The sequence below is a fragment of the Lacerta agilis genome, chromosome 4, assembly GCF_009819535.1.
Source record: "Lacerta agilis isolate rLacAgi1 chromosome 4, rLacAgi1.pri, whole genome shotgun sequence".
Lineage (NCBI taxonomy): Eukaryota > Metazoa > Chordata > Lepidosauria > Squamata > Lacertidae > Lacerta > Lacerta agilis.
In genome coordinates, this window is record NC_046315.1 from 32,628,654 (window position 1) to 32,652,696 (window position 24,043).

Below are 24,043 nucleotides of genomic sequence, written 5' to 3' on the forward strand. Positions count from 1 at the left end.
TTGTGGTTAGTGTGGTTAGTGTGTGGTCAGGTGTTGATGTGGAAAGTGGTCAGTGTAGAGAGAGAGAGAGAGAGAGAGAGAGAGAGAGAGAGAGACAGAGAGGAAAAGATTTTATGTTTTGTTTCTTTTATTTTGTAAAGTCTGTAAATAGTAACTTATGGATGCTAGTTGCTTCAATAAATACTGTATATAGTTATCTAGTGAGTTGCTGAGTTCCTGCGTTGTGCTGTCCAGTCAATTACACAACAGCCAGAAGCTTCCAGAAAAGTCTGCGTCTAACTCTGCGGTGTCCAGGAATACGTTATACTCCTGACACTAAATCTTAAGATAAATAACCAGATTAATTAAAAGATCAGTGCATCAAAATAATGTCTGAGTAAGCAGATGCATCTGCCAAAATAGTGGAATGCCAAATTTCACCAGTGCCACCAGTGAAAAGGCCCGTCTCTACGTCCCCACAAGCCAATAACCATTAGAACGTGGCAAGATGAGCCATTTGTTGATCTTAATTCTCTTTCTGGGCAATAGAAAGGAATTCATTCTCTCAGCTGAAAACAAATGAATGTGGTACTAATGCAGAAATTCTGAGTTCTCACCATTGTGATAGACTGGTCCTGTTCTTTCACAGTGTTTGTCAGTTCAGAAACTGTTGTACCAATTCAGTCAGTCCAATCGGAGTTTAATTACTCCAATTTATCCTCTCTCCCAGCAGATACTGGACTGGACTGTACAGTGCTGTACAGTTTTATGCTGGGCCACGCATAAGGCAAGGTGAGGTGACTGCCTCAGATGGCAAGGTCATACCCTGCGACATTTCTCCAATGAAAAGAAAGATGTCCCATTCCATAATGATAATTATTTACTATTTATACCCCACACATCTGACTAGGTTGCCCCAGCCTCTCTGGGCATCTTCCAACATATATAAAAACACAATAAAACATTAAACAAACTTTGCTATACAGGATTGCCTTCAGGCGGCTTGGGAGTCAAATAACTCCATACCCTCCAACATTTCTCCAGTGAAAATAGGGATGTCCTAAGGAAAAGCAGAACATTCCGGGATCAAATCAGAAACCAGGATGGCTTCTCTAAATCAGGGATGTCCCTGGAAAATAGGGACACTTGGAGGGTCTGCAAGATCCATAGGGGCAGCAAATCCCGAGGTAGATCTTTATTCCTCATTTGTTCCTGATATAGAACTTTTCTGACCCCTTCGACCCCTTCTTTTGTGGTGAGGAGAGGGGCACCATTTTCTGGTTCACCTCAGGTGCCAAGGTATCTTGGGCTGGCACTGGTATTAGGCCAGAGTCACACAGGCAATTAGAGGCTGCAAGAGTGTCACTCTTCCTGGCCTACTTCCAATGCTGAATCTCTGAACAAACTGAAACTTGGCTTCATATCTAACACCATGAGAACTTGTCCAAGTACTTCTAAACTTCTAAAGGAAAACATTGCGTCATTTAATATTAGTTTGTTATGTTGCTATATTGCACAATGTTTTCCTTTTTTCTGCCCAGGTTGCATATGAAATTCTGTTTTCCCCTACTCTAGTCACGTTATTGAACTTTCATTACCCTGGGGCCCATCTGCACTATACTTTTAAAAGCAGTATCAACACCACTTTTTCAAACACTCCATGGCTTCCTCCAAAGAATCCTGAGAACTGTAGTTGTTGCAGGTGCCGAGAGTTCTTCTTGTTGTTGTTCAGTCATTCAGTCGTGTCCAACTCTTCGTGACCCCATGGACCAGAGCACACCAGGCACCTCTATCCTCCACTGCCTCCCGCAGTTTGGCCAAACTCATGCTAGTTGCTTTGAGAACACTGTCCAACCATCTCATCCTCTGTCGTCCCCTTCTCCTTGTGCCCTCCATCTTTCCCAACATCAGAGTCTTTTCTAGGGAGTCTTTTCTTCTCATGAGGTGGCCAAAGTACTGGAGCCTCAACTTCAGGATCTGTCCTTCCAGTGAGCACTCAGGGCTGATTTCTTTAAGGATGGATATGTTTGATCTTTTTGCAGTCCACGGGACTCTCAAGAGTCTCCTCCAGCACCACAATTCAAAAGCATCAATTCTTCAGCGATCAGTCTTCTTTATGGTCCATCTCCAAAGAGTTATTCGGAGACCCCTATGCCCCTTGTAGAGCTACACTGTGAGATTTTGGCGAGATCTCACCAGAAGAAGCTGCTGCTGCTGTGGCTGCTTCTCCAATGGTGTCAGAGACAGCTAGGCAGGCTGGAAGCCCACAGTGGCGGAGCCTCTTGTGGTTCTACTGCCTGAGGCAGCTGTTCTAGGACTGTATGCACGATTCCTGGAACAATTGGCAAAGCCTTTCCCCTTCAAGGAGCAAAAGGCCAAGAGTGGAGAGGAGATATTGCACACAGCTGAATTACATACTGCAGTTCAAAGCAGGTGTAGGAACCGGTGGCTCTCCAGATACCCCTAGGCTACAACTCCCATTATCTCTAGCCATGCTTGGGGGTGATGGGAGTTGGTGACCAACAACATCAGGAAGGCCACCGGTTTCCCATCCCTGTCACAGAGCAGACAAACCTTTCTCAGACCCCCCCCCCCCACACATGGAAGGGCTAAGTACGAACCTGACGTTATTGCATGGGTGGGAGCGAAACACAAAGTAAATTACTATGTACCCCATGTCACATTTGTCAAATAAACCATAGAACCATTTAACCTGGCTAGAATTACCGCTTTCTGTTATGTTGTTGCTGACGAGCACTTAATTGTAAAGAAATTCAAGAATGCGGGTTCTCCTTCATGGAAAGCACGTGTTGCGCTGGGGGCTAACAAGTCACCCCTCTGTTGCTGGGCAGTTTAGTATGGATGGCCACAACGATGATTGGGCTCTGGGTGTCGTTGGGAAGATTTATATGTTGCAATTTGTTGATGGACAGCCTAGAGCCTATATATTACCCTGCTCGCAGCGTGGGAGCTCTCCTGGCTGCGTGCACCAGATCACCCTCCCTCCCTCCCTATTATTAGGCCTCTGCGTATGACCTTGCTATGCCTGTCATGGGGTCGTCTGCTTTAGAGGCAGGGGCCTGGTAGGAATTTTTCCATTTGACTGATTGGCTGGTGCCATCTGGTTTTCGCCTACTGCGTAGTATTAGTCACAACTTGTAAGGTTGGCGGTTAGGTATTGGTTATAAATTGGTTGGTGGAGGTGCAGGGTTGGCTGTGGCTGCCCCTCCAATGCTGCGAAGGGGCAGGTTGGCTGTGGCTGCCCCTTCAATGCTGCTGCTGCGCGGGGAATTCCGTTAAAGGAATCCAGGGGCTCGCCATGCTTGTCCGTATCCCCCGGTCAGGGGCCAGGGCCCACGCAAGAGCCCCTGGGAGCATTAGGGGAGAACGGGCGCACATTCTCTCCCCAAAGTGTTTCCCCCTTTACTGACTCCACAGGCGGGTGGATGTCAGTTCTGTCTGCAGCGGGACAGATAGTCTTAACCAGTACCTAAGCAACCACTCACTTATTTTGTATTTTAATAAAGGTGTGGCCAAAATTTATGCTCCAAACCTTAAATTTATATTCTGGTGTGAAGTGTGTTTCATTTGAGGGGTGGTTTGGGGACCTCGACACACAAGAAATGCTACATGGAGATATTGGGATGGACTCCAAATCTGAGAACTTTGCAGAAATAATGCGAAAATTTTCATTAGTCTCCCCTTTTAATTCTTTTATCTCCCCCCCCCCCATTATATTAGGCAATGCTGGTATTGGGGTTTCTTGAAGCTGAACTCAGGCTGAGCTTGATAGCTAATTTAAAAATGAGACTGCAGTTAGCACATTATCAGCAGAATCATGTTGAAGTTAAAACACCCACAACTGCGATGTGTTTTGACCAGAATATCAGATATGGAATCGTTGTTGATCGCATGCAATCGTATCTTCAAAAAAGGAAGATTTGAAAAGTCTGACAAATGTGGTTACGAACCTGTAATTTCCACTGGTCTGGCATCGTCAAAGTTTGAGTACTTTAAATTTAAACACAATTTAACCAACCACATTTTCATCAGCAATGTTATCTAATAACTACAGGCAAACACTATAGGACTTCCTCTTGATAATTCTAATATGAAGGTTAGATTTTTCTGAAGAATGGATGTGTGAAGAGACTGCATATTTTTCTTTTTGCCTTGATTCTCGAAGAGGAATAGAGATTACAGAAATTCAACACAAATAAAATCATTTGTGGATATTTTATGGAGGGGAGCTCTTGCACTTTCTGTTACTCTGCAACACCATAAGCACCCGATAAACTTTGGTCTACTGTAATTTGATTCCACTAAGGTTGTGCACACATTATCACTTACTCTGGCTCAGCCTAGGGTTTGCCGATCAGAAGGTTGGCGGTTCGAATGCTCGCGACGCGGTGAGCTCCTGTTGCTCGGTTCCAGCTCCTGCCAACCTAGTAGTTCGAAAGCACAGAGTGCAAGTAGATAAATAGGTACTGCTCCGGCAGGAAGGTAAATGCCGTTTCCATGCTCTGCTCTGGTTCGCCAGAAGCGGCTTAGTCATGCTGGCCACATGACCCGGAAGCTGTACGCTGGCTACCTCGGCAAGTAGCGCGAGATGAGCGCTGCAACCCCAGAGTCGTCCACGACTGGACCTAACGGTCAGGGGTCCCTTTACCTTTACCTTTTACACATGAGCCACAATCCATAGGTATTCTGCGGCTATTGAAAAATACTTTTGTTTGATGCGCTTTCCCTCAAGCCAGCTTCCATCTGATTAGAAAGCGGAAGTCAAGGTTAAACTGAGGTGTGTACAGTTCAGACATCCATTGAGCATGTGCAGATGATGTCTTCGGTGAATTGGAGTTTAGTGTGGGGAAATAAATATGCAATGGGGAAAGTGACCCCCACCCTCTCTCTGGTCTGTACAGCAAAAAACCTAGTAGCCATTGCAGGAAAGCAGACCGAATTGGGGCCATGGTGAACTGCCTTATTCTGAGTCAGATCACTGGTCTACCTTGCTCAGTACAGTTGACACTGACAAGTAACAACTGTCCAAAGTTTCAGGTGAGTTTTTTCCAGCCTTCCCTGGAGATTTTTTTTGTTTTACTTTTTTCAAGAGGAGGATGTGTCCTGCCATTGAACTGTGCTCCTTCCCCCCTGCAGTCTTAGCAAAAATGTCCTCCCCCAAAGTTGCCAGTAACTCTCAGCAGAGAATAGCAGCCTGCTGGCAGGTGTGTATATGTGAGATTTTAACTGGGATTGCATGCTGTGATTCCAATGCTGCTTTCACCTATTTAAAATGTTAAGACTTTGCACACAATAAAAATCACATCTAGTTTGGCACACTAAGGGAATAGAGCTACTAACTGGAGGTGCATTTTTTCAGCTGATTCTCACACATTTCATATGTTTGGCGTATCACTTGATGACTCATAAAGGATCATATGGACTGTGAGAATGTGTGCTGGGTGACATGGGGTAACATGGAACTTGTAAATGTGGTGCTCTGTTTGGGGATGCCTGAAGAATTCATTTTGTGTGTGTGAATCTGGATATAAGTGCACATGATCTGCATCTACCAGACCGATACTTGGATTGGAATGCAGTTATTCCATAGGTCCCAGGTTTGTAATACAGTTCTTGGTTCTATCATCTTTCTATCTATAATCAAAATGCATGTAAAATTTGTGTTTTGAAATTTATAAATGCTTTATAAATGCATACATTGAGAGAAACATGTTTGGACTTGCTTGCTTTGTGAGAAAATACATTTAAAACATGTACATTCATGAAGATTTTTTTTTTTATAGATAGATTTGAAAGTGAGAAATAACAGTCTAATGAAGACGGAAATAGGCGGAGCCACCTGTCCCTCATTCTACAATGGTTGCTTCCAATGCACACAGCAACAGTTGATGTTGTGATTGTTGAGTGATGAGCAGTCATATTAGAATGACACAAATTTGTTCAGCCACCTTGGGCACTTAGATTTCTCAAGCGAATCAAAGGAATCAAAACAAACATACAATTTTCATAAGCTGACTTATGAAGTCTGAGCGAGTTTCAGACAGCAGCCATGTCTTTATAAGAAAGAAACTTATATCCTCTCCAAGTGGCATTGATACTAAATAAAAGTGTGATGAAATGATATGACAAGGCAAAACCTCAGCTATGCAATCATACTTGTCCCCATGCTATGCTTCCCGTTTTACTGGAAATTTAGCATGTAGCTTCCTTTTAATTTCCTTTGATTGTTTTTCACATCTCAGTGGAAGTTAACCACACAGGCAAAGATCTTAACTATTGTAATGAGTTGTAGTGGGGTGGGGAGGCAGTATGTCTGGGTTCCTTCTGGAGGTGCCAGGTTGCCCCCAAGATTGAGGGGCCTAGGGCATGTTGCGTCGTCTGGAGGAAGCCGAGCACACTGAAGGAGTCAGTCGCTGAAGCTGTGGTGTGTGCATGTGACGTCACTCATGTATGATGCGTGCCTGCTCCCCTCAACATTGAGGGGGCTGACCCCTTTCCAAAAAATATTGATGGGGCCTGGATCAAACAAGGATACAAATGCTGGAATAGCCAGGCAAGTTTATTGGTAATGGACTATGTATGGGTTGCTAAAGTAACGTAACAAAACAAAGGAAATGACTCTGTCTGTGCCAGAGAGCAAATGGGTGGGTCCTCCTCGCTCAACTGTCTGGTAGTCAGAAAGACAAAATGCAGAATTGAAGACCGTGAGCTAGAAAAGCTAGAAGAAGCAGGCAGCAGGCTGGGCAGCTGAGAGACAGAGCCATGCCTGATTTCTTCTCGAATTCAAGGCTGTGGCTATGGGAGAAGCAAGACGTCCTTGGGATGTTAATACTGTGAGCCCCTCCATCCTAGGCTCAAGTTGCAGATATGTGTAAATAAACCGTATATCATAAAGACACCACAGTCTCTACTGTTCCTCGTTCTGAGGACATCACACAATCCATTCTAGTGGTGGGAATAAGCCAAGACAACCCTTAAACACACAGTGAGAGGCACAGGGAGACTTATTTTTTGAGGAAGGGTTTGCAGCTGCACTTGGCAGAGACTGCTGCTCCAGGAAACATTTCACATGTCCTCTTAGAGCCATTGGCAAGAGCTCCACCCAACCTGCTGCTTTTCATTATTATTATTATTTTAAAAACACACACAACACAGGGGAAATGTTATATTCATCTGAGTGCAATATCTGTAGTGGCCATGGACTATTCTCAAATGTGATCATACTCTGAGGCCCTTCTTCGTGTGTCCCCTCCACAGGAGTTTTGAGGGTGTCAACATGAGACTGGGCCTTTTCAGTTGTGCCCCCTCTCCTTGTAGAATGTTCTCCCTATGGAAGGATTTCGGGTGCCATATTTGGCAATTTAAGGTACCAGGCAAAGACTTTTCTCTTTGCTCAGGCTTTTGTCCCTTAATTTGAAGGGTGGCCTTGTGGCCTCTCTTTGTGGGGTGGGATTAGTGAGCCCCAGTCTGTTTAGCTGTGTTTATAGTTTTTTATTATTATTATTATCGGATGTTCTTAACCGGTTTTAATGTAAGTTGCTTTGGGTCCCTGTGTGCAAAAAACGGCTAGCAAATATATTAAGTAAATAAATGAAGAATAAAATTGAGGATTAAGGCTTCTTCACACATTGCATTTTTAAAGCACAAGTGCATAGGTATAAAATGTAAAAACAAATAAATAATTGACTGCGAGACACAGGCTTTTGGAAATGAACACAATACAGCTGCATTAACCAAGGAGCTGGGATTAGCCGCCTGGTGTACACTCATTGGCAAACATGAATTGAGAGTGGTCCTTACTTACTCCTTCCAACATGACTCTTTTATGCATGATTGCAAAAACCCAAACTCAATATTTCCACAAAGATGCACGGTTGCATGTGGCTTTGTAGTAAGGCAAACTGATATGCAACCCTTCTTAAGAGGCATATAGATTTCAGTTTTAGATGTGGTTGAAACAGTATGGGAATGAAGGCCTCTTAAGACCTGTATCGCGCTTTGATGTAGGGCATTTGTGATAGTGGCTGCTGACTGGGTGACTTTTCAGGTAGCTGTGATGATTAATGTGGCTTGAAACCACGAACTTAGGAAATGAGAAAAGAGTAGCATCAGGAAGCTGCCGAGAGATTGTTTGTGTCTGATGGTTTCAAAAAGTCACCGTACCCATCAGCCGAGCCAGATTTTCCGTGAGATCACCACCTTGTGTCCTAAATCTTGTAAAAGATACAGACCAGAACAGGGATGTAAGGAGGCATTGTTTTCCATTCCACTCTGCATTCATCACATGCAACGTTATTTCCATTCTGGAGCAGTTCGTCTTGCTCCAAAACCTGTCATACATCTCACTGTCTGCTGCAGTGAAATTACATAACTTACATAATTTATGTAATGAAATGTAAATTACAGTGCCATTCCATTATCCCACTCCGTTCATTTCAGTGCAAAGGAAACAGAATACAAATGAAGAGAAAAATGTAATCAATTACATATTGTGTGTGAATTGAAAAAGATATAACAGTATAGAATCATAGAACAGAAACATAGAATTGTAGAGCTGGATGGGACCGCAAGGGGCATTTAGCCCAACGCAACGCAATGCAGGAATCTGTCTGCCCAAAGTGGCACTTGAACCCACAACTCTGAGACTAAGAGTCTCATGCTCTACTGACTGAACTATGATGTCACATTGTTCCCCAAACCATGGGAAACAAGGGAGAGATGCTTGCATTGGTGTGAGTGCATGGGGCCTTTTAAAAAAATAGCAAAAATAGCAAATAGCAAAAAAGGAACATTCTTAGTCACCTAATAGGAGTAAAATAAGTACAGTGGGACCTCGACTTACGAGCTCCTCGACGTACGTCGTTTTCAACTTCCGAATGACTTCCGGAAGAAAAAAAATGGCCGCCACTTCCGAATTTTTCGACCTACGAAGGGAAAGCGGCGTCACGATACCTCAACTTACGAGGTTTTTAATGCGGTTTTCTCAACTTGCGAAGTTTTTTTCCCCCCTCTGGAGATAGCGCCCTTTGAGTTACAAAAATTTCGACCTACGAGGGCGCCTTCGGAAAGCATTAACGCCGTAAGTCGAGGTACCACTGTATAGTATACTATTATTTGGTACAAATAGTCTTATAAATCTAGTAGTATTTGCAGGATTGAATTTTGTTGTGGACATGGGACATATAAGAACACTCAGACCATTTCCATTCCTGTTTCCGTTTCTGTTAGAATTCTCTGAGACCCCTAGACCAGAGATAGTCAGAGGTGCAATACTTTTGAAAAAGCTATGCTTTTTCATGAATTCCAGGTCTAGTTTCATGGACATGGACAACTGTCATGCAATGTACCTTTAATTGTAGCCATAATGGTTCTGCCATAGTTCATCTGATGATTTCTTTTTCTTTTTCTGCATCTTCTTTTTCCAGACAGCATAACCAGGAAACTTTTCATAAATTGCTCAATTGCAACCTCATTAAAATCCTCTAAGCTATGATTTTAGCTCAAAACCCTTTGAAGAAACTCTGGGTTCCCTAGTATGCAAATTGGAAAATGCATGAATTTCTATCACATAATTATTTTGATTTGCAATTGTTGTGTTCGGCCAGATCAACAAATCCAAACAAATCTCGAGTGGTAGAATAGAACCAAAGTGAAGCACTTTAAAATTCCATCGATCCCAACAGGAGAGATTTTAAGCATTGGACTCTCCCATTGAAATCAAGGTCATGTTAAATTTCTTGACTGGATTGGGCTCAAAGGGTTTGAAGTGATTTGCCAGGAAACAGAAAATAACACTCATTTGAACTGGTGAGAACCAAAAGTCAGGGACTTCTCATGCACAACCTTAAAACATGCTTGTATTTATTTAAATGCAATGTAGTAGTGGCATCTGTTTTATAAGAAAGGATGCTGGCTTTGATAAACTGTTAGCTTAATGAAATAAATAAAAAAAAATAAAAAATTGCCCAGTAGTATGTTAGAGACCAACTGAAACGAAAGCTTATACCTAGAATGAGCTTAGTTGGTCTCTAAGCTGCAACTGGACAATTTTTTATTATTTATTTATTTATTTCATATGCGTCAGACCAACACGACTATCTACCTGAATCTGTTAGCTTCATATTGTTGTTGCTATTTGTTCAAGCTGCCCTTTGTATTTTAATTGAATGGCTGAAGATACCTTTTCCATGTTGCAATTCTTAAAGCAAAATGAAAATAGTGCAACAGAGCAACTCTATATATGTGTGCTCAGAAGTGAACTACATTAGGTCGATGGGACTTACTTCCAATTAAGTGCATCTAAAATTGCAGCCTTAATGGTTTGGCACATTTCTTTCCCCTTTACACCCAACAGGATTCAGAATTAGAGCGTGATTCATTTAGCCTAAGTTAAGTACTTTCAAGGGCCATTGATTTTAGTGGCAATGTTAAGTATACACTTCAACCTCTCATACTGGAATGAATGGAATGTCTAAGTTTCAATCTCATGTACATTTATTTAAGAATAAATCCCATTGAACCTGGCCCACCGGGGGGGGGGGTTGCTTTCAAGTCAAGACTCATAGCCTTGGGGTGCTAAACTGCTAAACATTTCCTAATTCATGCTCTTACAATTTCCCCACTCTGTTTTTCCACAGTCTTTGTCATGCACCCACCCACGTTGTTAGAGGTGATGGAAATGAATATTGGTTGAAAAGAAGAAAAAAAAAAACGCGAAACTATATACAACTAAGTTTAGATGTCTATCTTGCTTTCTTTCAAGTAGGGACTTTTCAGAAGCTTTTTGAAATGCCCCTGCTGTCTCAACAAGAAAAACACACACAGATAAGCTGCATTTCAAAACAAATGGAACATCTACAAGGGTCTTGTTGTGTAACGTAATCTTTCCTGTTTGTACCTGCAGCTTCCATGCTGAGTCAGGTGGGACCGCAGCATGCCATTCTATGCCACAGCATTTCATCTAGAAAGAGCAGCGAGCAGAAACTGACATGCACGTTCAACCTTTAAAGGCCATTTCCCTGGGAAAATCGATTCGGGAATAAGTTATAAAATGACTTCAGTGCCAAGTGCCTCTTGTCACCAGAGCAATAAATCAGAACATTCGGGATAAGAGAGGGGCATACATTGGCCCAGCAAACCTGGCTGGGTGGATTGTGTGGGGAAGATAGGTAACATGTCCTGGTAAGTGAAGGGGGAAGAGGAGAGAGTTATTAGAAATGGAAGGAAAGGAGGAACGCTGGGAGGGTTGTGGGAGGGAGGGAAGCACTGAAGCCAAGGTGGAGTCAGCTGGAATGCTTGTACTGCTTTTCTTTGAAATATTGATGAGAATGTCTTGCTACTGTTGTAAAATTAAATGTTCAAATGGGGCGCACAGAGGTTCTGGACTCATCATCTTTTGCAACAGTGATCTCAGTTGTTGTTTTTAGAAGGTTAGGCTGCATGATTTGGCTAAAGTTGGGGGGTGGGTCAGGGAATGGGGCTCTTGATCACTACTTTATCACCATAGATCACTACTTGATCTTATAAATCAAGTAGTGATAAAATTGTCAGTCTGTGAAGATCAGTTGGGTAATTTTAAGTTCACGAGATCCTGCATTGCTCACATGAAGACTCAGATTGGCTGTTGGAGACATGGTTGCCACCGAAAAGTGACTCCCTCTGGAGTCAGAGTCCATTTTTAAAATGGTCATCTAGAAAAGCGTTGATCATCTGTGTCACCCAGATGGTGTAGGAATGCTTTCTACGTGAGGCTGCCTCTGAAGGCAGTTCAGAAACTTCAGCTGGTGCAGAATTTAGCGGTCAGGCTGCTCACTGGGGCAAGATGGTTTGAGTATATTACACAGATCCTGGCCCAACTGCACTGGCTGCCCATTAGTTTCTGTGTGCAATTCAAAGTACTGGTTTGGAGTTGGAGCCCTGAAAGTGTTTATCAAGTCATGGAGAGAAAGGATAAGCCTCACCAATTACCTGAGTGATTGAACAGAAGCAGCTAACTGTAGGTGGTTTTGCTCGCTGTATAGTCAATTTCATTCTTTTGTTTAGGAGAGGGCATATACCTTGCTGGAGTAATGGAGCAGTCCCTTTTAAGATAGACTACTCTGGCGCATTTGATAGAACAAATGCAATCTGCTCTTTTATGGGTGGATTATGAAGTATCTGTTGAACCAACTGAGTTGTGTACAGCTGATTAATCAATCCTGGAAAGTTGATGCTCCTAGCCAAGGAAAAGGACCTTGATGGTTGGATAGTCGGCTGAGTAGAATCACCTTTAACTGAAATTGAATGTTGTCTTTCCAGAATGACCTTGGAGTGAAAAGGACCAGATGAACCAGTTACACAGGCATGGTGCAATGCTTGCACCCTGTGCCATAAAGATACCATGTGCTGTTTACTATCCATCTCTGACAGAATAAAAATACTTGGGCACTTGTGCCACTGCAGCTGAAGTGGCACGTATAGTTTCAGGATCCACCCTATTTTTTATGGTATTTTTTAATAGTCAGTTTTTAAATTGTTTTAAAACACCTGAGAAAAACTCACTAGGGCTCATCACTGATAACTTTCTAAGAAAAGTAGAGTGTGCTGTGTTGTATTTTCAATTTCTCTTGCATAAAGATCCAATTTGAAATGTTTGTTCACTGTGAGCAATGAACTCTTGGTACCAACTGATTTCACACAAGAATGCATGCATGCTTTTCAGCTGGCGTCTCATTTATAAAGGTTGGCATGCAAGGTTATTACTTTAGGGCATACTTCCTTGCAATGCTTATGCTTGGGTAACCAGCAATTATGCAATGGTATACTTCATAAAGGTCATATTGAAGGACTATCATAAGTTCATCTTTTCTTCCATACTGCTGCTGGGATAAAGCATTTCAGATAGACTGTATATTTTCTGAAATATTCAGAACTTTTTATGTATGTCCTCTTTATAATAGTCACATGAACCTTTGGAAAGTCAAAGCAATATTCATGCAAATAGCCTACTAGTTAACCCCCAGTCAATGGGACTATAACCCTGAGGCAATGGCACACTGCAAAAACTGGTGTCAGACAAGGTAAATGAATGAGTGAGAGGCCATTCTTCCATTCCTTTCATTGAGCAAGATCTTAATATTTTAGATCACAGGGAAGCTGCTTCCTGCCAAATCAGACCTTTGGTCCAACTGGCTCAGTGTTGCCTACACAACACTGTCAGCAACTCTCCATGGTTCTAGGCAGAGGGAATTCCCAGCCCTACTTGGAGATGCCAGGGATTGGACCTGCCAACTTGCAAAAGCGTGTGTCCTGCCCTTCGCTAAATTTCTTTGCCAACTTTTTACTATATTATTTTATTTATTACATTATGGCGCCACCCTTCTCTCAAAGAACTTAAGGAGAGGTAGGAGATATATGGCCCAAAGCCTCATGAAAGCTCTGTGAGATGGTGGCTGCCCCAAGGAGACTCAGTCAACCTCATGGCTAGGTAAAAATTTGTACTTGGGTCTTCACAGTCTTAAGCAGGGCTTCTGTCCCCCTTTTCATTTGGCAACTCTAATGGTGAGCAGCAAGACTAGGACTGGGTTGGGAACCAAAGATGTAGTCCTACTTCTAGCCAGAAAAGGCTTCAGTTTAGCCTTGTTACCACTAAAATTGTGTTACAGGTTTAATATGTTGTGGATTGTGTTACAGGTTTAATATTTTGGGCTGTATCTATTGTTGGGCTGTATCCAGAGCAGACCCACTGAAATTAAAAGACATGACTTAGTTTTATTAATTTCAGTGGGTCTACACCAAGTAAAACTTATTTGAATACAACCTTTTGTGACCAACATTTTGAGGCACATGGTTTTATATCTGTGGCCTTTTCTCCTTTTTCAATTTTTATTTTAACTAACGTCCAAATAAATTCATGTGCTTCCTTACTAGTATGAAAGCTGCTGCTATTTTAACAGCTTTGAGCTGTGGCTCAACACAGACAGAGCAGGCAACACCAACTATCAATTAAAGTAAAATACACTCTTAGATAAAACCAAGTCATTTGTTTTACTGAATGGCGGTTCTGCTCGCTCTGGTTAAAACTTGTTTAGGCTAAGTGGCTATGAAAGACTTGAAACAATTTAAAAATGTGTGTTTCACAATTACTATTTGAAAGTGAAGCAAGCTGAACTCCTCACTCAGGTAAATAATGGTCAGATAGGTCAAACATAAATCAAAGCCGTTCCCATAGCCCTCATATCTTTAAAATATCTATGCCACTAGTTTTATTATCTCCTGACAGCAATTTTTATATGAATACACGCCATGGGAGAAAGCATAATCAGACATAGTTATGGGGGTGGAAGATACAAATTTTGATGACCATTTGCTCATGTATCTCTCTCTGTCTCTGTCTTTTACTTGTGTCTCCAGCATGCTACCTAAAGTGAAGCATTAAACTTAAAAGCTGAGCTGAAGCTAGTGTGCTAGTTTATAGCTTTGTCTGCAGGGTCTGAAGTTGCAATGGGAGGGTGGAACTGGGAACAAAGACCCCCCTCCCCATATTGTATAATCACCTCTCTTACCATGCTGTCTGTGTTGGGGAGTGCAGTGTGAGAAGACAGGAGAGTGTCCCCACAAGTGTATTCTCACACTGTAGAAATGTGTGCTGACAGCTGTACAACACTCCTGATCTTCCAGGGGTGTGCTGTAAAATGCTGATGACAGTCACAGCTGCAAACCACCACAGAATAAATATATCTGAGGTAAAATAGGAGAGAGGGGACTTTGCACTCTACAAACCATGCATTTTCTGCTGAGGTTGCCATATGTCCTGTTTTTCCAGGACACATCCTCATTTCAGGATTAAAATCTCTGTCCGGGAAGATTTTTAAAATTTTGGCAATATGTCTGGGGTTTTCCGTTTGGTATTTTTGTTTACAGTAACCCAAGAAATTTTTTCTTGTGCATTAGACTCAGATCTTAGGCACCTGGCTAAGTTGGTCTACAGCAGAGAATCACAACAGAGCACCATCTTAAACTAGCTACATACTGTATAAATCCCTTCTCTTGTGGCTGAACTAAAAGGATGTCAGTGACAAGATGTTGGAGAAGGAGTCTGGGAAGGCAAGAGTAAACATCCCCCTGCTCTTCAGGAGAGTCCATATGTACATGTTAAACAGTTTAATAAATCGTTCTGTCACACTTACGTTCACAAAGATGTGAACATGAGCCCAAATTTCATGTGGCAAGTGAGAGGGCAATATGTGTTATTATTTTGTTGTTGAAAGTTAAGAACATTGCTCCTAGCAATATATCACAGCCTCTATAGCCTACATAGAGTGGGGTTATTTAAAATGAGAATCGTCATAGCTATCTGTAGTTAAAAGTAAAGGTAAAGGTAAAGGAACCCCTAACAGTTAAGTCCTGTCGCAGACGACTGTGGGGTTATGGTGCTCATCTCGCTATACAGGCCGCGGGAGCTGCATTTGTCCGTTTCCGTAGACAACCCTATTTTTTTTTTTTTTTTTGCTGAATTGTACCTTGTCTTAGTCTAGTAAAGACATACTTCGCCTTCATGTTCTCCCCAATTTCAGCAGTGGCCTACCCTAATTTCCTCACTTGACATGCTTGTTTGCCTCCCACCCATTCCCTACCTTAATAAAACCTCCACAGCCCCACCTAATCTGGGGCTAAACTGGATGTTGACTTCTTAAGAAATGTTTTGAAAAAGAAAGGGAAGTACATGCCTCAGATAATCAGCCCAGTCCTTTGTAGGACACTGTCAACATGATCCATGTACTGTATTGTATTTCCTCAACCGAACATTGGCTCTATTGTTCAGGTATGCTGGGCCTTGGACACCTTGCCCTAGTTACCTTTATTTGAACAGCTCCTAGGCTTGCGTGTTTTTCTATCATGGCTATGAGTTTGAGACTGGAAGGTTTTCCTTCCATTTTTAATGAGCTGTAGTTTATTTACTTATGATTTTTATACCACTTATTATAAATTTAAAAACCTCCAAGCAGTTTATACAAAAACAAGAAAAATACAAGATTCAATAACATTTCCTAAAAACGAGACAAAAACAAAAAAAGAAACTATATACTGCAAATTAAAGTGAACGGGGTTGAAAATATAGATTCATAGTTCCACCTGAAATTCTCCAGTTTGCTCACAGGTGGAAAAGCTGGGTGGTGGTGGTGGGGAGAGGAACATTTTGCCAAATATTGTCCAAAGTTCCCCGAAACTCCCCATTTAGGGCAAGCGTGAGAAAATAAAATTCTTATAACAATTCTCAGAAAAATTCTCAGTGTCACCTTCGATCCACCCCTTCTGAGAGTGGGTCTTTTGATCAAAAGCCATTAAAAATATATAATTATAGAGCGATGATCCAAAATCTGGTGACTCTTAATGTTTACGTCTGAATATTAATAATCCTAGAAGAAGGTATAAAAGCCCAAAAAGTCAGAGATCATCCACTGAATTGTTTACCTAAATTTTACATTTACCAAAATGCAATTGTAAGGGACGCAGGTGGTGCTCTGGGTTAAACCACAGAGCCTAGAGCTTGCTGATCAGAAGGTTGGCGGTTCGAATCCCCGCGACGGGGTGAGCTCCCATTACTCAGTCCCTGCTCCTGCCCACCTAGCATTTCGAAAACATGTCAAAGTGCAAGTAGATAAATAGGTACCGCTCCGGCGGGAAGGTAAACAGTGTTTCTGTGCACTGCTCTGGTTCACCAGAAGCAGCTTTGTCATGCTGGCCACATGACCCGGAAGCTGTATGCTGGCTCCCTTGGCCAGTAACACGAGATGAGTGCCGCAACCCAAAAGTCGGACACGACTGGACCTGATGGTCAGGGGTCCCTTTACCTTTAAATGCAATTGTCAGCATCCAATATGAATGTTGACATTCATCACATTTTGGACATTCAGTGTAACTCTTGGAAATAGCTCTTGGCTTCATACTATACAATTATGTTCTGGATTTGTCATTCTGGAGTGAGCTATCACTTCCAATTCTGCATATTTATTTATTCACATAAATTAGAATTCACTATCCACATATAAACACACATGGAAAGTTTGCAAACTGCCACCGTTTTACTTTCCCTCATCCGTTCTTATTAGCATAGAAATGTACAATGGGTGAACTGGTTTATGTTAATTTATATTGAATTTCCACTCATAGGATCAACACACAACAGGTAATATGATACCTGGATCTTACTGAAATCCAAAACTAAGTGTGCTGGAAATTTCCAAAGCCTTGTTGGCCGCTCCTGCTGTTCTGAAATCCAAGTGCACTTTTACTTTTAGCTATAAACAAATTAAATGGATCTCTTTATTACAGGTGAGGGCAGCTGAGTCATTCATTGCGTAAAACTGTGGGTGGGTGAGAACAGCTTCTCCTTTGGACCCTTGAGGCAGGGAAGGGAGAACATTTCGACGCAATCTGTGTAGCTTTGATACTGTAGCTACATGTTGCAAACAAGGAGCTATAAATCTATTCCCTTATGACTCTCATTTATTAATGTGATTCTTATAAACTATCCAGGTGTTGTCGAGTCTGGCATGAAAATTAATGGCTTGGAAGCTAATGTTGCTCCTGCGGTTTTGTATGTCAGTTCTGGACTGGGGAAATTAGCTGTTATCAAAGCCAGCATCCTTTCTTATAAAACTGATGTCACTAATTAGCCGTTATTCAGATAGGCTGATGTTAGTAATCCCCCAAATGGTTTTCTATTTGCATATGCCATGGCTTTCTGGACATGCCCCATGGACATGACCAAATAGCACTGATGGAATAGGGCACGAGAGCTCCACTTGGTGTGCAAAAGTTGCCCTGCCTTGTTTGTCCAGGTTTTAGAGCTCCTTTTGTGCTGCAGTCAGACAGAGATATTGGTGCCTCCTCTCTCTTTTTGTAGTCCCACAACTTCTCTGTTGTTCCCTGGAACTCGGAAGCCATTCTTAAGTGCAATTGTTAAAGGGTGGGAGGCCCTTTCCAGAGCAAAACAAGCAAACAATCCCAGTGGTCAGGCTAAAGAGAAAGCAAGAGCCTAGCAGCGTTTAGATATTGTATGGAAGGGAAAAGTTCACAGGTGCCTCCACCTTTCTTAGAAGTGGGACTACTTTTATAGCTGAAATACTGCTATCGTTCTAGTCAACAGCAAGGGATATTTATATAACAAAGGTAAGAAGGGTTTTTATTTTACTGCAGTTTCCCAAATACTAGTCTAGCCAGGTTTCTTTTCTTTTATGTCTGCTTGTGCAGTTGAAATGAGGCCAAAGCATGTGGTGAGAGACCTTAGATAGGCTGCCTCCCAACAAATCATGCCTAATTCTGTTCTTACGATAACTTGGAAATTGCAGCCTTTGCCTGCTCTCAGTTTAGTTACAGTCAGGAACCCCAACCTTCACGAGACTTCACCTTCTCTGGCTGCCACAACCTTCATCTCCTTTTCTGCAGGCTTCCATGGGGACATTTGACAACTCTACTGAATCTAGTTACAGGTGGGTAGCCGTGTTGGTCTGCCATAGTCGAAACAAAATAGAAAATTCTTTCCAGTAGACCAACTGAGTTTGTTCTTGGTATGAGCTTTCGTGTGCATGCACACTTCTTCAGATACCTGAAGAATCTGAAGTATCTGAAGAAGTGTGCATGCACACGAAAGCTCATACCAAGAACAAACTCAGTTGGTCTCTAAGGTGCTACTGGAAAGAATTTTCTATTTTGTTCCTACTGAATCTGTGACAGTTTATGCTGAACTCTTACCTCTGAAAGCAGTGCAGTGGTACCTCTGGTTACGTACTTAATTTGTTCTGGAGGTCCGTTCCTAACCTGAAACTGTTCTTAACCTGAAGCACCACTTTAGCTAATGGGACCTCCCACTGCCGCTGTGCCGCCAGAGCATGATTTCTGTTCTTATCCTGAAGCAAAGTTCTTAACCTGAAGCATTATTTCTGGGTTAGTGGAGTATGTAACCTGAAGCGTATGTAACCCGAGGCACCACTGTAATTATTGTACTGATGAATCATATGAATGCACGCTATCTTTCTTGTGCATTTCCTGCCACTGGCAAATTAAAACATGCTTTGTTAAAGCTAAGCTCTGATATGCTAGGTTGGATATCCATGACCCTCCAGATGTTTTGAGATGTCAACTCTCCCAGTTGGCATGGCCAATGGTCAGGGTTAATGAGAGCTGCAGTCCAGCTTCCTCTGGGTGGAAGACACAAATTTTCCATTCCTGCTTTACTGGCAGGGCAGGGGAATGGAAGGAACAGCTCAGTGTTTTTTTTTCTAGAAAAATAGGTGCCGATATTCACCATGAAGTTGTTAATTTTTAACCAAAAAAAGAGAGGTGTTGGTACTGCATGCCCCTGCGTACCCCCTGAAGAAGAAGAAAAAACCCACTGGCGGAGCTTAAGCTGCTGTACTTAGCCTAGACCCAGCAGGTGTCCAGGTGCTTGCCATTTGGCCATGCAAGCTGCTGTATTGTTCTGTCCTTCTCTCTTCTTCCAATTGGCTGCTAGTGTGTGGAGATGTAGGTTGCAGCTTACCAATGGTGTAGCAACAAAATGGATGAGATAAGCCATGTGACATACTTGCATGCCCATCCACCTGCAGCATTGGGAAGACTAGCAATGGGCAGTTAGCAACACTTGTCCAGGCATTTATTTACGGCAGCTGTCTGAGCAAGCAGTAGTCAAAATGGTGGTGGTGGAGGCATGTGTATTTGTGTGTGTGTGTGTGTGTGTGTGTGTGTTATGTAGCATTATTGTGACCAGCTACAGCAGGGGTCCCCAAACTAAGGTCCGGGGGCCGGATGCAGCCCAATCGCCTTCTAAAGCCAGCCTGCGGACAGTCTGGGAATCAGCATGTTTTTACGTGAGTAGAATGTGTGCTTTTATTTAAAATGCATCTCTGGGTTATTTGTGGGGCCTGCCTGGCATTTTTACATGAGTAGAATGTGTGCTTTTATTTAAAATGCATCTCTGGGTTATTTGCGGGGCATATGAATTCGTTCATCCCCCCCCCCAAATATAGTCCGGCCCCCCACAAGGTCTGAGGGACAGTGGACTGGACCCCTGCTGAAAAGACCCCTGTGCAACAGTAAGGCTAAAAGAAGTAGCTTGCCTAGTGTGGACCCTCTGTAAAGCAGATGTGACAGTGGAAACAGTGCCACTACTACTGTTGCATTTCTTATAATTTATATGAGCAATAAATTGAGGATGTGTCTATACTGTCCTCAGCTAATAGAAATGGAAAAAAGGCAAAGATGAATGCATCAAGAGACTTGACGACTGTGAGAGTTAGCAACGAGAAATGCTGTGGCCAAGAAATGCTGTGGCCCACAAGGATTGAATGCTAACCCACTTAAAAAAAACCCCCACAGAAAAAGACAGATTGTGTGAACCTGGAAGGTGCCATACAAAGCAACAATGTTGTGTTGTTTCATCATACACCCAGCTCTGAATATGGAAACTACAGTACATCAAGTGATACGGACTACTTCAGAAGGCAGTGGCCTCTCCTTCACTGGAGGTTTTTTAATAGAGGTTGGATTGCCATCTGTCAGGGATTCTTTAGCGATGGTTCCAGCATTGTAGGGGGTTGGACCAGATGACACTTTGGACAGCCCCTTCTAACCGTAACGAAATGTTGCCATGCAGATACTTCCTGTTCAGAGTTCCTGCTGGCCTTCTCTCACACCCACCCCCCGTTTTTGGTGTCCTCTGCCGCAACCAACACTTAGCGTTCTGTATCACTGATCACGATCAATCCTCATTGGGTTGTTTTCTGGCCCCCCTTCTTAAACCATTTTTTTGGGGAATTCTACCAACATTGGAGTCCCCATTCCCCAAGCCTGCTGGTTCCTCTCTCTTGTGCATGGCTATTGCATTTTTAGCTGTATAATTAACATGACTCAAACCCTCAACATTGGAAACAGGGGGAATGATGTGGATGACAGACTGTGTGAAGCAGAAAGTGCTTACGGAATTGACAGGCGAGGGTATGGCCCGCAGCCAAGAAAATCCCCAAATTGCACAATGTGTGTTTGTTTTTTCTTCATGGCAGTCTTAACCTCAGCCAGCATTTATCCAGTGCTGGTTCCAAGGCTTACCACTATTTTCCGACTTGTACCGGCAGGAATGGCTTCAGAATATGTTTTTTCCTCCATGGATAAATTAAGAACCTGGAAAAAAAAAACCACAGCAGCAGCATTTTGTCAGTACAGTGCAACTTGTTAATCACTCTTCTCACTTTGTAAATCATGCATGGAAATCATGGTGAAAGTCAGAAATAAGGATGTTGAGTCTACATTTTGCAGTGTAGAGCAGAGTTGAGAGAACTTTCTCAGCCTGAGGGTCACATTTCCTCCTATGTAACCTTCTCAGAGTGGGCAGGGCCCGGGGCAAAAGTGGCCAGAGCCATTAATACAAATTTTACCTTTGCACGGTAGGCTAGTTTCTCTCTCTATCCAGGTAAGCAAGCAGCATTGTAAGAGTTCAAGGACGCATTCTACCCAGGGAAAACACTTGTGGGGTGTGATAGGTGTGGTTTGGGAGCAGATTTGGTCTGGGGAAAGTCCTTTTGGTTTTTAAATGTCGATTTTTATTGATACTTATTTTTTAAAAAGTTATACAAAAGTTCATGCTCGATGCAAAGTATCTTTTTATAATACACCAGAATAAAAAAAAATACTTTTAATATCGAAGCAAAAAAGGAACAGGAGCAAAAAGAAGAAAAAAAGGAAAGAAATGCTGGCAGCGGCTGCCATGGAGAGGCAACAGGGATGCTCCTCTGCAGCCATCGCCACTGTCCTTGGAAAATCGGAACACTTGGAGGATGTGTATCTCACTCTCACAAAGGGCGTTAAGGAATGTGGGATCCTTCCTCAAATCAAGCCGGTTTGCTACTGTTAAACTTTAAGCAGAGTTTGCCGCAGCAAAATTAAGAAACACCAGATTGACCTATATGCTGTGATGCCCCTGTTCCGGCAGACCAACTTCTTGAAGGTGATACTTGCGTTCCACTCTGAAAAGATACCATCTATTATTGCTAGGCGGAAAACGCTTTTGACCATGGCCGACATTGTAGCAACGAGGGTTTTTGCAGATAGCAAGATCAAACCCCTTTGCCGCAGCAAAATGGCAGCAGCGCAGCTCCTCTACAGGGCCACCTTGTTACCGATGCCTTGCTCTGAAGATGTGACCCAGAAGCATACTGGAGATCCCTGTAAGGGTCTGCTGACAAACTTGCTGCAGCAGCAAGATGGCAGCAGTGCTTGCAGAACAGGAAATGGCGGTGGGCAGGCGGCCAGGCCAAGGGAGGGTATGCAAACCAGGCACCCTTTTCTGGACCACAACCTGCAACAAAGGCCTCAGTGTGGCAAACCAGGAGGCCAGCCCCAAGAGCGTGGGAATCAGCTTGCTCTTCTTAAAAATACAGATGGCACAGAATTCCTCAGCATCCCTTCCAATATGGCGATGCTGATTTAATCAGCAGTAAGCAATTCAGTGGAAGCCAAGTGCAACAAGCGGTGTGTTCACTGGAAAGTGTTGTGTTGTTAATAACTGGAGGCAAGAATCAGGTACAACATCTCTTTATTTCAGAAACAGGGAAGAGCCTACAGGAATGGAGAAAACTGGGGTTTATATAGTAACAGTCATCTAGTAGGGAGAAGATACATTTTGGCGGGAACCAATGGCATGTCTTCCCTCCCGTGGAAACCAATCCAGCAGAGGATCCAAATCCTGCTCCCTGAATCAGCAAATGATTGCCGTTTCCACTGTAACTTGTACATTCAAATAAGGTCTGTAATACAACACAATACACTATATTAAACATCTTGACTGTGTTATTGCTTAATACACAACAGAAAGCATGCCTTCAGTTCTTATCAGCTAATAGGAGTATGTGAATGGAGACTTTCTTTGTTTCACCCTGCTTGAACAAATGAATAAACTACAGCAGTCCTAGCAAGGCTGATTCTGTTAAACAAATATTTGACCACTGGGAAGTACAGGTACTGGATTTTCTAGCCAAGCTGCTGTTTGCGCAACTAGAAAGTAGAGCTGAAAAACACACAATGCAAAGATGCAAAGGAGAACAAAATCTGACCCAGGGCAGTCACTCTCAGGCTGCAAATGGTGGCTCCTTTGCCAGAAGTAATTTATTTAGTGTTAACTCTGGAAGCGTATACAGTTGTACCTTGGATCCCGAACGCCTTCCGACTCAAAAGTTTTGGCTCCCAAATGCCAAAAACCCAGAAGTGACTGTTCCAGTTTGCAAACATTCTTTGGAACCTGACCGTCCAACAGGGCTTCCGCGGCTTCTGACTGGCTGCAGGAGCTTCCTGCAGCCAATCAGAAGCCATGCTTTGGTTTCCGAATGTTTTGTAAGTCGAAAGGACTTCCGTTTGACTTCCAAGGTATGACTATACTTGATTCTGACCAAACTAAGCCCCCTAGAGCAAAATATACATCAGGAGGCTTAGTTTGGTGAGAACTGAGTATACACTTCCAGAGTTAACGCTAAATACATTACTTCTGGTAAATGAGCCACCATAGCTGCTAGAGGGCTGTTAAAATTGTGTCCTGGGCTCAGTGGTGAAGCTGCATGCTCTGGCACTGGGGGCGGACAGCAGGCAGGGGCGTGGCACTCCACCTGCGGGGGCGTGGCACCCGGCATGACGCATGTCCAGGGGGGCAGCTGCGATGGTACCCCCCTCCCCGATGGTGCCGGGGCAGTGCGCTCCCCCGCCCCCCTTGGACCAAAATGCATTGGGCCATCTCCGATCTGCTCAACCTAATGCCTCTATATAGTGACTGGCAGGGTTTCTGGCAAGAGTCTCTCCCAGTCCTGTCTGGAGATGCCAGGAATAACGGTGATGATTATTTATTAATTATATGGACCACTTACCGGTACATATAAGCTTACAAATGGCTTCTAAGTGGTTAACTTATAAAATCTGTACATAGTTAAAAATAATAAATCAATTCCACCAAAGAATTATACCTAGAACATTCTCCATGCAGAACAGATGTTCTGCCATTGAAGAGGATTTGTGGCAGTTT